The sequence below is a fragment of the Crocodylus siamensis genome, chromosome 3 (genome assembly GCF_052110815.1).
Source record: "Crocodylus siamensis isolate JL-2025a chromosome 3, ASM5211081v1, whole genome shotgun sequence".
NCBI lineage: Eukaryota > Metazoa > Chordata > Crocodylia > Crocodylidae > Crocodylus > Crocodylus siamensis.
In genome coordinates this window covers 149,770,433-149,776,432 of record NC_143397.1, presented here as the reverse complement: position 1 = coordinate 149,776,432, position 6,000 = coordinate 149,770,433, and positions in this window count along the sequence as shown.

Genomic DNA, 6,000 nt, shown 5'->3' with positions numbered 1-6,000 from the left:
TGTAGAGATCTACCCAACCCGTGGAGGCAGCCAGCCAGTGTCACAGGCAGATTACAAGGCTGGCAGCCCTTTTTGTGGGCTTATTGCAGTGGGCCCCTCCCACACTTCTGATTGGCCAAGGGGCCCACGTGGCTCTGCCCCTTGCTGCTGATTGGTTGCAAGGACTGTCCATCATATGGCCCCACTCCTTGCCACTGATTGGCCAAAAGGGCTGTCCAATTGGTGGGGAGGGGTGGTGCCACATAACAAGGAGCCCTCTCAGCCAATCAGCAGTGAGGGAAGGGTGGCAGTCATCTTGGGTTTCCCTTCATGCTGGTAGCTGCCCTCCTCCCTTCCCCACTGGGGGGCTCTGCAGCTTCTGGGCCATAGAGGTCATGAAGACTGTTGGCTCCCTCTGGGGAGCCAGCATTTTATTTTCAGTAAGTTTTTTTCTTTTCACAGATTTCATTGATATTGCCTGATTTTGCAGGCAATGCTGGATTTCATGATTTCCACGAAATTGCAATTTAAGCCTCTACTTATGTGTTATAAATTGGGCATCCTATACATTGTAAGGGTGCAGTGCACAGAAAAATGAATGATCCTATCTCCTTTCAATCTGGTAGCTATAATACACGCACAGAACTAGGCTAAAAAATTATTATTAAGAATGCAAAATCAAGCACCAGAAATTTGAAAATGCAAACCTGAAGATTGCCTGTACAACATTTACCTTCTTGCATGTAATTCAGCGCACAGAATGGATGGGTGCTCAGAGGCCAGCAATTATTTTGTTTTAGCTTTGTTGTTCAATATGTGACCCTAGTGCAGCATTTATTGTACATCATTCAAACCCTGCATTGAAGGGTGCAGTCTCCAGGGGCAGGGGCATAACAAGCTGAGTTGGTACCTAGGGAAAACCCTGTGGAAGAGTGGGGAAGCCAGGGGGGCATGTAGTTCTGAGAGCAGGAGGTCATGATGGATCCAAGGGGGTACAGGGGCACTTTGGCTCCCTTCAAAGTTTAAAACTAACTGCCTGCAATGACAGCAGAAGCATTTCTACTCGAGCAGCAGTGAGGGAGTCAACTGACTTTGTAGCTTATTATAATCTACCTGATTCCTTCTAAACTCTTCATTCCACAGGTGTTAATGACTTGTCTCTCATTTTTAAAGACCTTGATGTTCTAAAGACCTTGATAGTTAATAAAGCTATCCTTTCTTCTGAAATTCTGCAAGCTCTTTTTAACGCTAGCTAAACACATTAAAACAGATGTGGAAATAAATTTGGGTGAAACATTGGATGCACTGTTAAGATGCTCAAGAAGGCTAGGTTTTGTTTTCTGAATCTGGAAAAGAGATGTCCATTTAATCCTAATGGTGGCAGGACTAATCAAACAACTTTTGATTATTTTTTGCCCAATGCGTTGTAGTTCTTTTATGTATATAATATGTAATATAGCAAATGAATGCACAGTCTAATAAGTTTGTATTGTCTTTGCTCCAACTTACACTGAATAATACAGCCCTAGTCCCTTTGCTTATTAGTAAAGCTTTTGTTTCTTTTCCACTTGATAAAAATAGGCATTGTGTTATATGTGATGATGCACCATACGAGGGGTGTTAACCCCCAGCTGTGAGCCAGCTTGTAGTGCTATATCATCAAGCCTGTGGGGCTCCCCATGGATCTGGAAAATTGACAGTGGGGGATGGGGTGGTAGCACTCCCCTGCTGCCAAATTCCAGACTCACAGGGCACCCAATCTCAGCCTGTAGGGTCAGGGGGCAATACCAGGTCCTGGGGTCAATCCTGGTGTGGGGGAGGGGGCAGGAGGGAGCAGTGTTGAGCTCCTGGAACACAATCTCAGCATGGGAGGGAGTGGTGTTGGGTCACTGAGACCCAATCCTGGCACATGGGGAGCAGAAGGAGGCAGTGCCAGGCCCCATGACTAGACCCACGCCACTCATGTAGCCTGTAGGGCTAAAAGGATGAGCACTATTGCATCATACCATCTTCACCCGCCCTTTTCACAATCCTAGATATGCCCATGGAGGAGGCACACAGGTTCTGACAGTGGAGGTGGGGGGCAGCAGCTTTACCTAGACTGGTGAACAGCAATCTCAAATGTTGGAATACACAACTCTAGAGCAGTGCCAAAATTGCCCCCCAGCTCACAACCCCACCTTCACAGAATACACCCCCTGGCAGAATTACCATGCTGGGACTCCAAAAGTCCCAGCAGAGCTGCTGCTGCCAGTTGTTCTCTGTCCTCCCTGGTTTTTGCTCTTCTCTGTTTTGGAGTCCTAGCATGGCAATGCTGCCAGGGTACATACTCTGTGGTGGTAGAGTGGAATTCCAGCATCTCTCTGAATTTGGTGCTTGTGGCAGGCCCACTACTAGTTACAGTACTGCCTAGGAGAGTTCTTCCAGCCTTGTATTCCTAGCTCCCTCACTGTAAAAATGTGTGCATTATTTCTAGTTTGAATATGTTTTCAACCTGCCCTCTTGTTCTTGTTCAGTTGTTGTTGTATCAAACTGAACAACCCTCTGTTATCAAATTTCTGTTCCCAAATAGGTTACAGATCAAGACTGAGATCAGTGATATGACACTGTAAGCGTCTTCTGATAAAATAAATAGATTAAGCCTTTCACTAAAAGGAATGTTTTCCAATCTGTGATTATTTTCATGGTACTCCTCTGAACCAATTCTAAGTCTTCAACATCCTTTGGAAGTGTATTCCTCACAGCATTCTAGTAGTGGATGCAACACTGCTAAATGCTGAGGTAATAAATTTGAGAAATGGTCCAAAATCAACAAAATGAAATTTAACAAGGACAAGTGCAAAGTCCTGTACTTGGTATGGAACAATTGCATGAACAAATACCCTTATTTTAGGGCTGTTGATTAAAGGTTTATGCTGTGTTCTGTGGGGCACATTTGTCCAGAGAAAGAAAGATTGTGTTTATATGAACTGTCAACCCACTACAAGGTCTAATATTCTAATACTCTGTTGGGAGTGACACTTTTTGATTTAGGAAATGGTCATCTGCAATTTGTAGAAATACCCAGGTTCATATTAGTACTGGTATCATGAGACCTCCAGCATATGTCACTCAGGCTAAAGTCCCCCATGATAAGGCATCTTTTTCCTACTCTTTACAGATGGATGTTTAAGGAGCCAGACAGCATGTCCCCAGGTGTGACTGGGTGGTGTGGAGCAGATGCTAACTATCACCTCGTCTTATATTTTCAAAAATTAATCCATAACTGTCCAAGATTGTTTGTTCCTGAGTTGTCAGTGACTCAGAAAAAAGGAATACCATTTCTGACAGAGCGCTACACCCCCATCTCCATTTTGCCCACTCAGTCTCTCAAAAACAGGTTATAATGATAGATTTTAATATTCCTATCATGCGGATCTTCCCACACAGGTTTCAGCTACGTAGAATACATTAATTCTAATTCCAGTTAATGCAATCCATGTAGGCAATTAAAGGATTTGTTCTCTTAGGGAATGTGTAGAGGAAATAGGGACCCTAAATTGAAGCGATGGGTTTTAAAAAACACTGCTTCAATTTAGGGCTGATTAAACCCCCATGTCATGCACAAACCCCGCTGACTTACCTGCCTCTCTGGTGGAGAGGCATGGGGACAAGCTGCCAGTGGGCAGAGTGATCCCTGGGCTGGTGGGGGAGGGGCTGGTGCTTCCCTCCATGGCAGCAGTGGCCCCCCCAGGCGGCACCCACCCACAAGCACCCGTCTCGGGCAGTTCCAGGGGGTACCACAGCCATGGAGGAAAGCACTGAGCCCCAGCACAGCTCAGGCAGGCTGGCAGGCTCCTGGGGGGGTGGGGCGGGGTGTGAAATCAGGCTCACCGCTTTTCTTGGATGGAGCTGCTTTCCTGAGCTCCTGCCAGGATGTCTGCAGGGCTTCCTACAGAGCCCCTGAGCTGCACAGAGCCCAATGCTTCACTCCCCTTGAAGGAGTTTTAGTTTGCTGTGCCCCAAGTCATTTAAGGTGAATTACACCACCAAATTTCCTACAGCGGCTGGAATTAATACACAATATGCCACCAAGGTGTGCAAACACGGACACAGTTAAAGCGGTACCATTTAGGGCATTTAGTCCTTTTTAAAGTGTTGTGCACACACGGCTCTCGTTTTGTCTACACACGGCCTTAGTTAACTTTATTTTCACATCTTGAGTTTGTCTTGACTGTGTGCTTCCTTCTCCCTGCCCTTTTCAGCCTCCCTTTTATTGTTAAAGTATCTCCTAACTAATCTAGCCAGTCTGTTCCCTGCAAGATTGGTTCCTTTTCTACTAAGGTGGAGGCTATCCAAATCATGTGGACCCTCTCCCCAAAGCAAGTGGTCCAATATTTCACAACAACCTTATACCACTTACCTAACCAGGGATCCATTTCCAGAATTTTATGCCTTCTCTGTTTACTCAGGGAACAAGAAACATATTCAAGTTATGTCAGATCATAAGCTGTGAAATACTCTACTTATTTGATTAAAAGATTATGTTTCTTCCCATACTTGATCCCCCTTATCTTAGAATCAAATATGAGGCAGCGGGGTGGCAGGCAGCTGCTGTGGCTCCAGCTCTGGCTCGCAGCTGTCCCTACGCTGCCTGCAGTAGTGTTGGGGATGAATTCAAGATGATTGTCCAATAATAAGATTCTATACATGAAAAATTGTAATAAACGTATAGATTTTCCATGACTAGAATCTAATTCTTGGGGGGTTCATCTTACATTTAGGGTCATCTTAGATTTGCCTAAACATGGCAATTGCACAAAGTCTTGCAGTCAATGAACCATCATCAAAAGATCATTGCCTGGTGACTTAGAAGTCTATCTACACCTATAACAACCTCTCATGTTTTACCCCAGAAACATAGCACACTTGCTGCCCCATTTGGAACTTTGTTCCCTCCTTCTCAGTACCTGACTTTTCTCTTGACATCACAAAATGGTGCTATTAATGGCTTTTCTAATGTGACTTGATGGTTTTGTGATGTAGGCATTGCACTGAAACCACATAGGTTCCAAGTGGATGGAACACCTTCCAGCAACTATTGTTGCCACTGTTGCTGTCAGAGCCCCAGTCGTTGCTCCCCTCTGCAGTGTTACCACTTCTCCCTGATCCCCAGACAAAAACTTGCACCATGGAAACATTGCAGAAGCTGCTTCCCTTTCCTGCAATGCTGTGGGCTGGATAAAATGGATTGTTTGGTCAGATCCTGTCTGTGAGCTGTCTCCAGGCCAGATTCTTCTATACAATTTGGTATCCCTGTGATATCCTTCTGGGTCCTCCAGTGTAAACCTGTCCCAAAGGCAGTTGGTGCCTTCCTAGGTGCACTGCTATATCCCCACAAAACACAGCTGCTGAGTCAGGTCACCTGGAGCTGCCAGAAACACACAAATGGTCACATGCTTTGTTTGCAGTGGCAGCAGCTGTCCCCTGCCAGAACATATGTAGGCAGAACCAGGTAAGTCTAGATCAGACTTCTCTTCTCAACCAGGGTGCTGTGAGTTCCTTTTAGGGGTGCCACAGGGTGCTAGCCCCCTTAGGTATACAAACAAGAGTCACAAGATAAACCAGAGATTTAAAATAGGAATCCACTGTGTGAAAATTGTTCTGCCCTGCTCTGGCCTTTCAGAGTTCTTTGTAACTCAGAAGAACAGCTCTATTATTTTCCCGTAATCAAAAAACCCATGAAAACTAAGAGCCAACATTTTCTGATGTTGTTACATGATTCTGGGGCTTATTTTATTTGGAGAAGTACAAAGGAAGCCAAAGCACGTTCCTCCAAACTATACACTGGTTTATTGAGGTATTAGCAATTGGGTAACATGACCAAGAGCACCTACCTACACATAACAGAGAATATGTGAACATACAAACCACTAGGTGGCAAGGACTCTGTCTTTGTGTGGGAGAGTTTTATATATGTGGTGAGCTTGCCAACAGCACCCTGGCTGCCAGCTCAAAAAGGGCTTAAAGTGATTGGTGGGG